This window comes from Vanessa cardui, chromosome W (assembly GCF_905220365.1).
Source record: "Vanessa cardui chromosome W, ilVanCard2.1, whole genome shotgun sequence".
NCBI lineage: Eukaryota > Metazoa > Arthropoda > Insecta > Lepidoptera > Nymphalidae > Vanessa > Vanessa cardui.
Genome location: NC_061153.1, coordinates 11,137,086 through 11,152,134, shown reverse-complemented (window position 1 = coordinate 11,152,134; position 15,049 = coordinate 11,137,086). Strand labels below are relative to the sequence as shown.

The 15,049-nt window shown below is 37.7% G+C and overlaps 1 pseudogene; it reads right to left on the bottom strand.

The window, feature by feature from the left end:
* Nucleotides 1-1,172: 1,172 nt before the first annotated feature.
* On the bottom strand, nt 1,173-2,569 carry LOC124542608 (annotated as a pseudogene).
* Between the last annotated feature and the right edge of the window lie 12,480 nt (nt 2,570-15,049).

Genomic DNA, 15,049 nt, shown 5'->3' with positions numbered 1-15,049 from the left:
TTGACAACTTTTGCGTCGAATGAGAGATCTAGTGCGTGGAAAAATACCGGACGATACGCTTCTCATCATGTGACAAGGTCATCTTCCTGCTTCGGTTCGAGCTGTCTTAGCTGTAAGTGAAGTTAAAGACCTCGAAAAATTAGCTGCTATGGCCGAAAAAGGGATGGAAACCTCTAGACCTGCAAATATTTCCGCGATTCAAACACCTGGTTCGAGGGATAACGCATTTATTTTAGCTGAGATCGCTAAATTAAGCTTGCGCATACGTGAAATGGAGAGTAGGTCAAGACAGAGAAATTTAAGTAATAGTATGCAAAAACGACGCCGTTCAGTCTCGCGAGAGCGTAATACAGTACGCCGTACGCCCGAAAGTGCTGATTGGCTATGTTATTATCATCACAGGTTTCATAGTCGCGCAAAGAAATGTATAGAGCCGTGTTCGTGGAAAAAAGACAAGAATTCGGGAAACTAAAAGTGGTGCGATCGCCGGCGGAGACCATCACTCCTTCTCACCGCCTTTGTGTTACTGATAGTAAGAGTGGACTTAGATTTTTAGTGGACACTGGTGCGAACATTTCCGTGTTACCTTATGTTAAGAAACTATTTAGTGATAATAAATGTGACAATTATAAACTATATGCCGCAAACGGTAGTGAAATAAAAATGTACGGTAGTAAGACACTAGATTTAGATTTTAATTTGCGAAGGCCTTACCGTTGGACTTTTGTGATGGCCGACGTAAAGCAACCGATATTAGGTGCAGATTTTTTAGGTTATCATAAGTTATTAGTGGATATTGACAAGAGAAAATTAATAGACAAAGTTACTAATTTGTGTGTGATAGGTTCAGTGACATTAAATACTCAGCAATCAGTGAGAACTATTAACTATTCTCATGAATATAGTGACTTATTAGCAGAGTTTCCTAATATAACGAAACCAATGTGTTTCAAAGAGACTTCATGCCATTCCGTTGTCCATTATATTGAGACGATAGGATCACCTGTCTTTGAACGTCCGCGACCTTTACCATCGGATAAATATGTCAAAGTAAAGGCCGAATTTCAGCGTATGATGGATATGGGAATTTGCAGACCCTCTAAGAGCTGCTGGGCTAGTCCGTTGCATGTAGTTTTAAAAAAGAAAAACTGTGAGTTAAGACCATGTGGTGACTATCGCCGTCTAAACAACATAACAAAGTCGATTCCCGGTGCCTTTCCAGACTTGAGTGTGCAAATGGCTTTCGCCACTTCCTCTTTACTCGGCGGGTCTGTGCTGATGTCGAGACAACCAATCTGACTAGTGCTGGGTATGTGGTTCGCTGAGATATCCGTGGGGTTTTGGTGAAAGACTTCCACAAAGTGTTCGTGCCAGCGACTTAGCCGCCCTTCGGTTTTCCGTCTTTATCACGTATAGGTGGAACCTTCCTGGAATTAAGCTTCTCCGATAAGGTCTTGGTTGCTTTGTGCAATTCCCGCAGATTTCCGCTATTGGCAGCTAGCTGTGAGTGTTCTGCCACACGATCAGCCCATATTCTACGGTCCCTTCGTGTGCTGCGGTAAATCTTTTTACGGTATTCACTAACTAGCTCGCTGCGTTGGTCCACGGGCGTACTCAATATTTCCAGGTTAATTTCCCTACGCTTACTTATGAGATCCCAAGTTGTTTCGGAAATCCAATCCTTCCGCTTCGACATTCGGTGGCCTAGTACCGCCATGCTGGCTTCCATGTATGTCTTTTTAATGTGACTCCATTCTGCCTCTATATCTGCATTTTCCAGGTGGAGAGCAGAGAAACGATTTCGGAGCTCCAGCTGAAACTTCTCTTGCGTGGTTTTACTCTTCAGTTTATCGACATCAAACCTTCTCCCAGCTTTGTTAGGGCGGGTACTACTAATCGCTATGTGGTCGATCTGGTTCTTAGTCCTCTGATTGGGAGAGGTCCAGGTGTATTTGTGGATGTCTTTGTGTGGGAAAAGTGTGCCACCAATTACAAGGTCGTTGTTCGCACAGAACTCGATAAATAGCTCTCCTTTATTATTCCGCATGCCGAGTCCGTGTGCTCCCATTTGTTCCTTGTTTCTAGTGTTGTCGCTACCCACCTTCGCGTTAAGGTCTCCCATAGCAATCACTATGTCCTGCTTCCTGATACTGCTCAGTACAGCTTGGAGGGCACTGTAGAAAGCTTCCTTCTCGCTTTCAAGAGCGTCATTTATGGGAGCATAGCATTGCACAACACTGATCTTACGTACTTTGGAATGGAAGCGCGCTGTGATTATGCGGTCCGAATTTGGTTTCCAGTCCAAAAGGCTTTTCTTTGCTGCATCGGAAAGAAGGATACCAACATCATGCTCATGTACGTCGTCTTCATTCTCCTTTCCAGAGTATAAGAAAGTCAGGCCCTTCGGTGTCCTTACTTCACCAAATCCGTTCCAGCGCACCTCACTAAGGCCAAGGATCTGCAGGTCGAACCTCAGCATTTCTGCTTCTGCCTGAGCTAGTCTAACATCGCTATCATCGCTGTACAACGTTCTAACATTCCAGTTTGCAATTTGTGTCCGGTATTTCATGCCAAAGGTCGTCGTTTTAGGATCGGTCCGGTTTCTCTCTATTTCAGTTTCTTTCGGACTGGCTGAAGTTTGCAGACCCCTGTGTTACGCCATTAACAGGGCGCAGTCGGTATCGTGGTGCTGTATAGAGACTGTAGCTAATCACAAGGCACCTGTGTACAATCAAGCATAGCGTTACTGGCTACTGCGTTAGTAAAAATAACAGACGACTATGGAAACGCGACCGTAGTTAAAGCGCTCGTGGATAACGGTTCGCGCAAGCAACATTCATAAGCGAGAGAGCCGCGCAGTCATTACGTCTGAAGAGGACGCGTGTCAACGGAACCATTACTAGTGTTGGCTCTACAACAACGAATGTGAAACATGCGACTGAAGTTCATATCTTCTCTGATGATGAAGAATTTAAAGTCAAAATCAAGACTTACATTATGCCAACGCGACTCACAAAGCAATTACCAACACAAAGCATCTCGACAAACACCTGACCGCACTTGGACGGTCTTGTTCTGGCAGATCCAAGCTTTTACCAACTAGGACGAGTAGACATGCTACTGGGTGTTGATGTATGTGCCCAAATTATGAAGAGTGAAGTAATCAAGGGTTCCCCAGGTACTCCATGTGCCCAAAATACCAGCCTGGGTTGGATTCTATTTGGAAGCATACAAAAGAAGATTAATAGAGATGAAATTATAAGCATGCACCTGAATCTGGACCTGGATGATATGTTAAAGCAAATGTGGGAAAATGATATAGATGAAAAAAGACTACCTACACCAGAAGAAAGAAAGTGTGAAGAGATATATAAAGCTACCACCACCAGGACAGAAGAGGGAAGGTACATTGTGTAGTTACCAACAAAAACAAATACATTGCTATCAACAGAAGGAAAAACAAGAGACATAGCACTTAGAAGATTAAATCAATTAGAGAAAAGATTTGAAAAAGATAGAGGTTTGAAGGAGGAATACATTAAGGTTATGGAAGAATACAAAGACATGGAACATATGGAAGGTAAGGAATATTTATGTCATTGAATAAAACGGGTGGTAAAGATGTTAAGCCAAGGTTGGTGATAAGTCGAGAGCTCCCAATGACGATCGCCTGACATTTAGATGGGTTTACCTTTATCCCGAACTTTTGAGACCATGTATTTACACTAGCTAGATTGTTATTAATCGTTGCAATAGCATCATTTATGTCATCCAACTTGGCTTGATAATAGAGGTGCAAGTCGTCGGCGTAAAAATGATAAGAACAGTTGATGTAAGTTGTGAAGAGATTTATAAACACAGAGAAAATAAGAGGAGATAAAATGCCACCTTGTGGTACGCCAGTATGTAGGTCAAACCAATCAGAGAGAGATTGATCCACTCTAACTGCTTGCTGGCGTCCGCGAAGATATGATGAGAACCACTCCAAAACCAATGTTGAAAACTTCAGATGCTCGAGTATAGCAAGGACAATATCGTGATCAACCATGTTAAAAGCGTTAGAGAAGTCGATTAAGACTGAAATGGTGACCATCCTATTCTCCATACCATCCCGAATATCTTCCGTGACCTTCAGAAGAGCAGTAGTAGTACTATGACCGGGCCGACAACCTGACTGAAATGAACTAAGTATTTTATTACTATAAACGAAGTAGAACACTTGTTTGTAAACTGTGAGTTCAAGAATTTTGGACAAAAAAGGAAGGATCGAGATTGGTCTTAAATCAGTTAACTGGCTAGGGTTAGAGACTTTAGGTATAGGAATGACAAAAGCCTTCCGCCAAGTTATAGGAAACATCCCGGTTGACATGGAAAAGTTGATTATGTGAGTGAAAGCCGGTAGTACTTTATTTGCAATTGATGTAACCATCAGACGGTTGATACCATCGAAACCAGTAGCATTTGACTTAATTGAAAATATAATGGTACGAATTTCCTCATCAGTTATCGGAGAAAAGACAAAGTTATCACTTGTCGCAAGGCTCATTGACCTGATTTCAGAGATAGTCGTTGATTTAATATCTGAGCATAAAGGCGTAATTGAGGAAAAATGTTGATTTAAAACATTAGGAGAAAGTGTTGAGACAACAGCTTTCCCTTCCCGCTTGCTTAAACCCATGGTTTGAAGGAACTTCCATACAGTGGCCGTGGAAGCATTTGAAATATTACTGTGACAGTAGTGGCGCTTTGCTGTTCTCACCATCATATTACACCTGTTACGAGCAGCTTTATAAATTTGCCAATTTTCAGAACTTCTTTCCTTTTTGTATCTCCTAAAGGCGCGATCACGTCGTGTCATGGCCATACGTACTTCTTGCGTTACCCACGGTGCAGGTGGTCATCTCATCTTAATTGGTCTCATTGGAGCATGTTTATCGAAAAGCGATAAGATGGACGAGGTAAAATGGGAAACTTTATCGTCGAGTGAAGAAGAGCTGCACACCAGTGATAGGTCAAGTAAGTTCGCGTCCCTCAGTATAGCCTCATGGTCAATTTTGGAAAAATTGCGCATCCACACAGTTGGAGGTTTCACTTTAGGGGGTCTTAGCTTATATGCCAAATATAAGAGGTCGTGTCGAGAAAATCCGGGAGCCAACAACTGTCCACGTTTCACAACATCATCGATAGATAAAGTCAAATTTAAGTCTAACCAAGAATCAGGAGCTGTTGAATTAGGATAAGTGGGACCAGAAGGAAGAATATACAGAGAGATTGATTTTAAAAAGTTAGAGAGGCGAAGAGAGCGAGTATTAGATTTTAAGAGGTCCGTGTTCATATCTCCCATGATAATGATATGTGAATAATCCGAAGATAGCGATTCAAGGACGGGTTCTAATGATTTAAAATAATCACAGGTCGGTGGGCAATAAATAACTCCAAGAACAGCTTTAATGCCCTTTAGTTGGACTTCTAGAAAAATGAATTCAGCAGTGAAAGAGAAAGCAGAAGGAGAGGTACATAAAATGGTATAAGGAATTTGACTACGGAGATAGATAGCAACGCCTCCAACGCCTTTACCTGTTCGGTCGTTCCGTATCAGAACAAAACCAGGGAGGCTAGAAAGGCTTGAACTAAGTTACGGTTTGAGCCAACTTTCAGAAACCAAAATGGCATCTACGGGGGCATTTAAGAAGGTGTCTAAGAGATCAGAATAATGAGAAGGTAAACTTTGAGTATTTAAATGACAAATATTAAAAGTCTGAGAACAATTGAGAAGGGTTTCAGGAACATCGAAAGAGTCCTCACCCTCACTGGAAGAGCAGCTGCTGCATGCAGACAGAAACACCTCGTCATCATCATCCAACATAATGCACTTACAAGGCAATATTAAAATATATACAATATAATATATTTTATATAATAGAAAAAAAAACTTAGGAAACATACTATACAATAATAATTTTCTAAAAATGAGGAATTACAATAGGTGTGTATTATAATTCTCACTAGATTAAAAGTAAATACCTACTATATATATTATTAATGTTTGTGGAAAAATTGATACACAAATATTACTAGAAATTAAATAATATTACAAGGCCTAACTTGACACTCTGTAACGTTTCAGGTAGCAACACTGATTATGTCAATGTCAGTGCGTCTAAATAAGATTAATTTTATTGTGCAACTACAGTGTCTTAGATAATTTATAATACAAAAGCTTTAAAGATGATATGAAACAGAACATACATATTATAAAAGTTTAATATTAAATATGTATAAAATTGTGTGTCTCTAAAAGATGAGTAATACGAACTAAAACATTAAGTAAAAATATTTCGAAACAGATCATGTGTATCTATCCAAAATTGGTGTTAACTATATCTAAACAAAGAACATAATAATACAAATAAAACAATAGTACAAATATATCATACACAAACTAAAGAGATGAAATTTCTAAATTAATTGAATATGTTTCTAGAATCTGAAGAAGAAATCATATTGTGAATATTCACAATACATATTGTGAATTGAGTGTTAGCAATAACTATCAAATTACACAATCAAATAAAAATACGAAAGAAAGACACATGAAATAATTACAACTAAGAACATTTCAACTCAATAAGAAATCAAGTATCATTTTTTAACTCTGGCTGCTCTCTTGGTCTTGCTTGCTTCTGTAAAAGGTGGTACTTCTTTACTACTTGGAAGAGTTACTTCTCTGGCTATATCAATAGAGGCAGTCAGATTAGAGAGATTCTCTTCAGAATCTATATGATGTCTTGAGCCATCGGGGAGCTTAATTATAACATTGCCCTCTAAAGTCCAACAGTTCTTAATTCCAAGAGTTCTACGTGCAAGGAGAAACAGTGATTGACGCTGATGAGTTAAAAATTCAGATAAGACATAGGGTGAACCTTTCAGGCCAGACAGGCCTGAAAGGTTCACCTGTAATATATTTAGAATTGCCCAGACTTGTTCCTTGAAACAACTAAATTCGTCATGAAGACTGCCAATTGTTACACCACTCACCGCCGTTGACTTAAGCTGCTTCTCAAATTCTGACATCTTCTTAAATAGAGTTGCTTCTAGTGCTTTTTGAGACTCAATGACGGTATAATAGTTTGCCATGTTTCCAGAATATGGTTAGAATTTAGTGAAATGTGTTTGACATTCAATTCGCCAGCAGGACTATGTAGTTTATGTGATTAAACTAGTACTATATCCATTCAATCAGTTAAAATAACACTTGTAAGTAAAAATCACCTTTAGAAATATATAAAACGGTTAAACAAAGTATTGAAAACTTGAAAATGTAATTATAAAACGAAATATATATTCTTAGATCAGTGTTAACTTTTTCTTTGCCTACCGCGAAAAAAAGATTATTGTCTGACTTCTGGAAAAGGTGGCAATCAGAATATTTGTCGAGCCTGCAACATAGACGCAAGTGGCATAAAAATGTCAAGGAATTTGATATTGGACATATTGTGCTCATCAAAAGTGAGAATCTTCCACCTGCAACTGGATGCTGGGTCGCATCTTAAAGAAGCATCCTGGTAGTGACGGAGTGACTCGTGTGTACAGTGTTAAAAGTGGTGATAGTGTTGTGCAACATTCTGTGTCGAAACTGTGTCCATTACCCATAGACATAAGTTAGTTTAAGTTCAATATTAATGAACATGATTCAATATGAATGAATTGTTATGTTATTGTTCTAAATTCTATGAGTTTATGATTGTATTTCTTATGAAGTGTGCTATGCTATATGTTTATTAAGTTTGTATTTACATAATAATTTTCCTTCATATACACTATTCATGTAGACATGTAATAAGTAATGCAAGATAAGTAAAAGGTAAAATAATAAGTTTGTAATTTTCAAGATATACTTCTAAAGCCAAACAAATGTAATGCAGTTAACATGTTTGTTAATTTATAATTTCACTATAGTATACATTAATTTTATAACAGTACGAATGCAAGAGTGATGGATGTATGAATCTTTAAACAAAAATAAATGTAATATAATTTAGAATTGTATATTTGGTGAAATTGTAAAATGGTTATTGTTAAGGACACTGAGGGTCCTTTGGTGGGCGGCATGTTTACGCCACTAACATTGTCGTATGAATGTGAGATGTATGCGTTAGTGTGTGTAAGCATTTAATAGATTTAAATTATATTTTTAATACAGTCGCCAATAAACCACGTCCCGAGCAACACCTCGTTTCAATTTTCTAAGCCCATACAAAGAGCAGTAAGCCTTAAGTGCATATACATATGGCATATGCAGCTGTAGTTTATTTGAGAGTTACAGAAGACAAACAGCGACAACGGAACTAATTTTGTTGGAGCAGATGCCAAGTTTGCATAATATGTTTAACGGAGCTAAGTCAGAGTTATCGAATGAAATAGTAAATTTGTTGACTCTAGTTTAAGCCGTCTGAAGCTAGCGTGGCTATTCAAAACTTGAATGATGACTTGAGTTATATTACGCAATGGTCAGAATCTCATAATCTCGTACTGAATCCCGACAAAACTAAGTATATCATATTAGGAATGAAGAAACAAAAACATACAAATTAAAGGTAAGAAAATCGAACGCGTTAAAGAAGCGCGAAACTCGGGTTTGTTGATTAATGAGTAATTAAGATTCGAAAAGCACACCTAATGATGTGTATTATACACACATGTGTATAATACAGTTCGTTATTGTTTTTATAGATTAAAAGTAATGTAACTTTGTGATAGCCTGGTACTGTCTAAACTTAATTATACTGATGCTGTCATAGGACCCAGACTGCTCGCTCGCTCAAAAAACCTTATACAACAAGTACAAAATGCATGTCTCAGGTATTGTTTCCAAATTCCGCCTCGCGCACATGTATCCCCATACTTTAATACCTCACGGATGATTAAGATGGAATACCGAAGGCATTACTTCTTGCTACCCTCCTACTTGGTGTTATTCAAAACAAAGCACCTTTATATTATTGTGCCGTATATGCACATAGGTATTAAAGTAAACAATTGATAAAGCTCACATATTCTATGACTAAAATGTTTCACATCTGTGTATCTCTTACACTTTGATATCATGTATAAAAGTCGAAACATTGCATATGTAAAACAATGCGTCACAGTCTGTATAATTGTACCGTCTCGTCAATAAATCGTGAACCAGTTAGTGACTTTCATTATCCTCAACATCAGCTCAGCAATAATTGGTGACCCCGACTATGCGAGACTGACACTCAACCAAAAGAGCAACCTGAGGCAGAGTTGGCAACAGTGACTGTTTCATCGAGGATTCCTAAGTTTTAGAATGACCAACCACGCCTATAGTTTGTGCAGTGCGAAGCAGTACTTCGCTCACAAAAAATAAGCGACGAGGCCAAATTCAACCTTGTAGTCACGAAACTTGGCAAAGGCGTTGTCCAGGAAGTTAGCGACATTCTCCTTAAACCGCCAGAAACAAATAAATATGGAGCCCTGAAAAACCGTTTGTTAGCCGTATACAAGGAATCTGAGATAAAGCAATTTCAAAAACTCATAAACGTAAAGGAGTTGGGTGACCAAAAGCCTTCACAGCTTTTGTGTCGTATGAAAGAGTTGGCTCGAGACAAAATGCCTGACGACACACTACGGATTATGTGGCAGGGACAACTCCCATCATCAGTTCGTGCTGTGCTCGCTGTTACCGAGGTTAAGGATTTAGGTAACCTTGCGGCAATTGCAGACAGGGTCATGGAGACTTCGGAACCCTTACAAGTAGCCAGAGTGCATGCCTCATCGAGTAATAACAATAACAACGATCAATCGTTAATTATGGATGAAATAGCTAAATTAAGTAAGAAGTTACGAAACATGGATAGGGACCGAAATTACGTGAGAAACTTTAATAGAAAATATAATCCTAGACGATCCATTTCAAGGGGACGGAATACAATTCAACGGTCGCCGGACACTCCAGACCGACTTTGTTATTATCATTATAAATTTCGCAATAGAGCGAGGAAATGTGTCGAGCCGTGTGCGTGGAAAAAGGATGAACAACGTTCGGGAAACTAGATCAGGCGCATTCGCAGGCGGAGATATACGCCATCATTCCAGTTAACCGCCTATGTGTTAGAGATAATAATAGTGGACTTAGTTTTTTAAAAGATACGGGAACAAATATATCAGTGCTACCCATAACAAAAAAAAACATATTCTAATGTTGAGTGTAGTGATTATAAACTGTACGCGGCCAACGGTAGTGAAATAAGGACATATGGCACAAAAACTTTAACCTTAGACTTAAAACTACGACGGCCTTATCGATGAAATGAAATCGAACTTTATAATTTATTTTTTGAATTATTATTAATAGAATTTAATAAAATATTCAAAATGAAATCATTTTATAATAATACAAAATTGAAGTTTAGTGACTGGGCTACTATTGGTATATATAATAGCAGAAATAAATTATACGACCTATATAGTATGAAGCAGTGGAATCAAAACGAAGCCTTTCTAGGATATGTCAATAAGTATTCCAAAATATTTAAAACAGTATGTATTTATGCTAAGTCTTTATACATAAAGAACAAAATTTTGACTTCCGATAATAGAATAAAGGCCACTTGGGACATTATTGGAAGTGTTAGTGGAAAACTTAAAAAGGAAAGTATACCAATCAAATTAGACACAGGCATTAAATGCACAAATTCTGAGTTGGAAGTTGCAAATTTATTCGAAATATTTTTTTAATACCATACCTAATAAAATAACATCTCATTTAAAATCATTAACATTAGATGCGGCTAGATTATTATATAAAAATGTTTCTAAATGCGTTATTGATTTCTCTTTTGAAACAGTTTCTGAATTAGATGTTGTAAAGTATTTAAAACACTCAAAATTTAAAAAAAACAAACGACATATGGGGCATTTCGGTAAAATTCATAAATAACATCATACACGATATTGCTCCGTATATAGCAGTAATTTTAACAAGAGTTTGGACACGGGTTCATTTCCTGTCTTGTTAAAATGTAGTAAAGTCTTACCACTTTTTAAGAATGGAAATAGGAGCGATCCCAGTAATTACAGGCCTATTTCAATAGTCCCATCTTTAAGTAAAATGTTCGAAAAAAAAATTTTAAATCAACTTCTTATCCATTTTGGTACTGTAGCAGCACTTTATTAAGACGCCGTCGTTGAAACAAGATTAGTCCCGAAAAGGACCGTTTTTCGCGTCGTGTTTATATTCCGTATTGAAACAAAATTAGTCCCGAAAAGGACTGTTTTTTATTATTACGTAATGTTCAATTGAAACAGGAAGCGGCACGCAAGATAGCTCTGATAAGAACTGTTTTTGGATTCGTTTATCTTCATATCTCTTCAAGCATCTTCATCTTTCTTCAACACTTCAAGAACTTCACCTCCCAACACATGGCGAGTCGACACGGCGATCTTCGGTGCAGTCGTCCTCTCTCCGCGCGGCGCTCAAACAAAATGGCGGAGGCGATATTTATAACTACTGTGTCGCGACAGCGGGTTTGCGACCCAGCATGATGCGCGCGCAGCTCGGCGCGTGACGTCAGCGTGCGCGAGCAAGACGGAACGACATCTTCCGCCTCTTTTGTTTCTTATTGTTTTTTTATTGGCTAATTGATTTTGTAATTTTTGTATATAAACCGGTGCAATTTTTGATAAAATCATTCCTTCGACCACTCATCAAGAGTATTATTCAAGAAGCCTGAACTCTCCTCTAAAGTGGTGACCCCGGACAACAGCACTCTGAAACAAGAATACCATCAAAGAAGAGGAATCTCTGCCCGGCTACCTACAGAAAATTTCTGCTGGAACGAATCCCTGCTCGACGGATCCCTGCTCGACGAATCCCTGCCCGACGTGAATCCCTGTTCGACACCATGGAAGACAAGAATCAAGCTCTGCCACAAGCCTTCGCAAGCACCCCAGAAGTATCGAGTATTGCGCTGTCAATGCGAATACCACCATTCTGGCGCGAAAACCCACGGCTGTGGTACCTCAGCTTCGAAGCCGCAACGGAGGAATTGAAGAGGAGCCAGGCTCAACTCACACAGATGGTCCTCGTACAATTAGAAAAGGCGGATATCGAACAAATATCCGATATCATATTCAAAGCCTGAACTCTCCTCTAAAGTACAAATACCATTTTTCATACTGAGCAATTTGGTTTTACAAGAGGTCGATCAACAACTGATGCGGGAATTGCGCTTCTTAAGCATATTTACGATGCTTGGGATAAATCACAGAATGCTATTGGAGTATTCTGTGATTTACCTAAAGCATTTGATTGTGTAGAACACGAGACGCTTCTTTATAAGCTCAAATATTACGGCGTTGAAGGTAGGGCTCTTGATCTCATTGCTTCATACTTAAGTCAAAGAATCCAGCAAGTTTTCATTAATGGAATAAAGTCTACTGGATCTACGTTAAAAATGGGAGTTCCACAAGGTTCAATTTTGGGTCCCTTTCTATTCCTAGTATATATAAATGATCTTCCTTTCTATGTTAAGGGTATTTGTGATATAATATTGTTTGCTGACGATACTTCACTGATTTTTAAGGTTGACAGGAAAAAACTGACTATGACGATGTGAACGGTGCCTTATCATAGATACAAGATTGGTTTAAAGTAAATAATTTGGTTTTAAATACTCAAAAAACAAAATGTGTAGTTTTTACCCTACCCAATGTTAGAAAGCAAAATTATAATATATCTTTAAGCGGTAGCCCGCTTGATGTAGCCGATACTACGGTGTTCTTGGGAATAGAATTAGATTCCAGATTTCAGTGGAGTCCCCATTTGTCGTCCCTAACAGGAAGACTCAGCTCCGCAGCATACGCGGTTAGAAAAGTTAGACACCTAACTGATATTGATACCGCTCGTTTAGTTTATTTTGGTTATTTTCACAGTATTATGTCATATGGCATATTACTTTGGGGTAACGCTGCAGATATTGAATCTGTCTTTATTTTACAAAAGAGAGCAATCCGGTTTATTTATAATCTTGGAGCTAGAGACTCTCTTCGGGATGTTTTTAACAGAGTAGGAATACTCACTGTTGCGTCGCAATATATTTACAACAATATCATGTATATTCACAGTAACATTGATCACTTTGATAAAATCAGTGATAATAATTGTATATGCACTAGAAGTAAGGATAAGCTTATAACGCCAAGTTTCCGACTCCGCAAAGTCAATAAATCTTTCTTGGGGCAAGGTTCTATAATAAAATTCCGCAGACATTTTTAACTTTGCCGTCTCGTAAATTCAAATCGTTTATAAAAAATATGGGTACATAGCGAGTAACATGGAAGACATAATGAAAATGTTAAAATTAATACAAATCGATATAGCAGAACAGAAAAAAGAAAGGAAGGAAATGGAAACAAATATTACAAGTAGTATAAACACTGTGAACATAAACATTAGCGAAAAATTTGAAAAAATGGAACACAATTATAAGAAATTATACGAACAAGTACAAATTCAAGAAAATGTTTTGGATCGCATGAAGAGATACATCAGGAAGAAAATCTTAGTATTTTTTGGAATTGAAGAAGGAGAAAAATCATATCAAGAGCTTGAAAATAAAATCTTAACATTTATTAACGGAATTAATAAATCTTGTGAGCGGAACGAAATTGAATCAGTAAAACGAATAGGAAAGAAAAGGGAAGTAGCCAGGCCTGTTATAGTCACCTTCACAACTATGGGGAAGAAGATTATATTATTACAAAACAAGTAAAATATTCAAAATAGTGCTACATATTACAAAGAGGATTACCCACAAAAAGTTTTAGAGAAGAGAAAACAACTGCAAACAGAACTATTAAAATATAAAGCAGAAGGCAAAAAAGCAATAATTAAATACGATAAAATAATATTTTTAAACTATCATACCCCTAAAGAAAGCTCTACTAGCCAACAACAAACAAAGAAACGCAACCTAGAATTTTCCCCAAAGCAAGACGGAACAATTGTCAAAAACCCAGCTCTGAAAAAGAATAAAATAACTGCCTTTATAAAACAAAGAAATAATAACGTTACATAATAATTACCAACGCCCCCCCACCCCTCAATCTCCCAATACGGCCGGTCACCGCGGGAGAGTTCGACCAAAACCCTCCAAGGAAAACAATGACAATAAACAAAAGAAATCTATTTATTTGCACATATAACGTTAGAACATTATCTTCAGAAGCTAAGCTGATCGAGCTAAAGACAAAAAACAAAAAAAAACATTAATCACGATATAATTGGACTAAGTGAAGTTCGCCGTCAAGGAGAGAATATTATCGAAGATGATGACTACATCATGTACTATCTCGGCAAAACTAAAGGCCTGTACGGCGTGGGCTTCTTAGTCAAGAAAAAATATGATAATATTAAAAAGTTCATTGGAATTTCAGAAAGAATCTGTGTACTCGAAATCGAAATAGAAAAATTAGATATTGCTATAATACAGGCTTACGCTTCTACTGAAAGCTCATCTCAGGAAGATATAGATAATTTCTACGAGGACGTAGCAAAAGCTCACGACTCAACTAACTCAAAATACATAATCTCTATGGGAGATTTCAATGCCCAAATTGGATTACCTAAGGCTCACGAAATTACAGCTCTCGGCAAATACGGCTACGGCAAAAGGAACAAACGTGGAGAGAGACTAATCCAATACGTATATGAATTTAATATGAAAATTATCAATACTGTGTTCAAATCTAAACCTAAAAACAGATGGACTTGGATCTCCCCTGACAGAAATACAAAAAACGAGGTTGATTATATAATGACCACAAAACCTCAACTATTTTCAAACTTTGAAGTATTATCATCACTTCACTTTGGATCAGATCATAGAATGCTGAGAGGTACTCTACTCCTCAAACAAACAAAAAAATGTAGAGTCAATTTTTCCAACGCACCGAGAACACTGAAAACCATTGAAGAACAGGAATTATATCTTAAAAATCTAAACAGCTACATACCTAACCT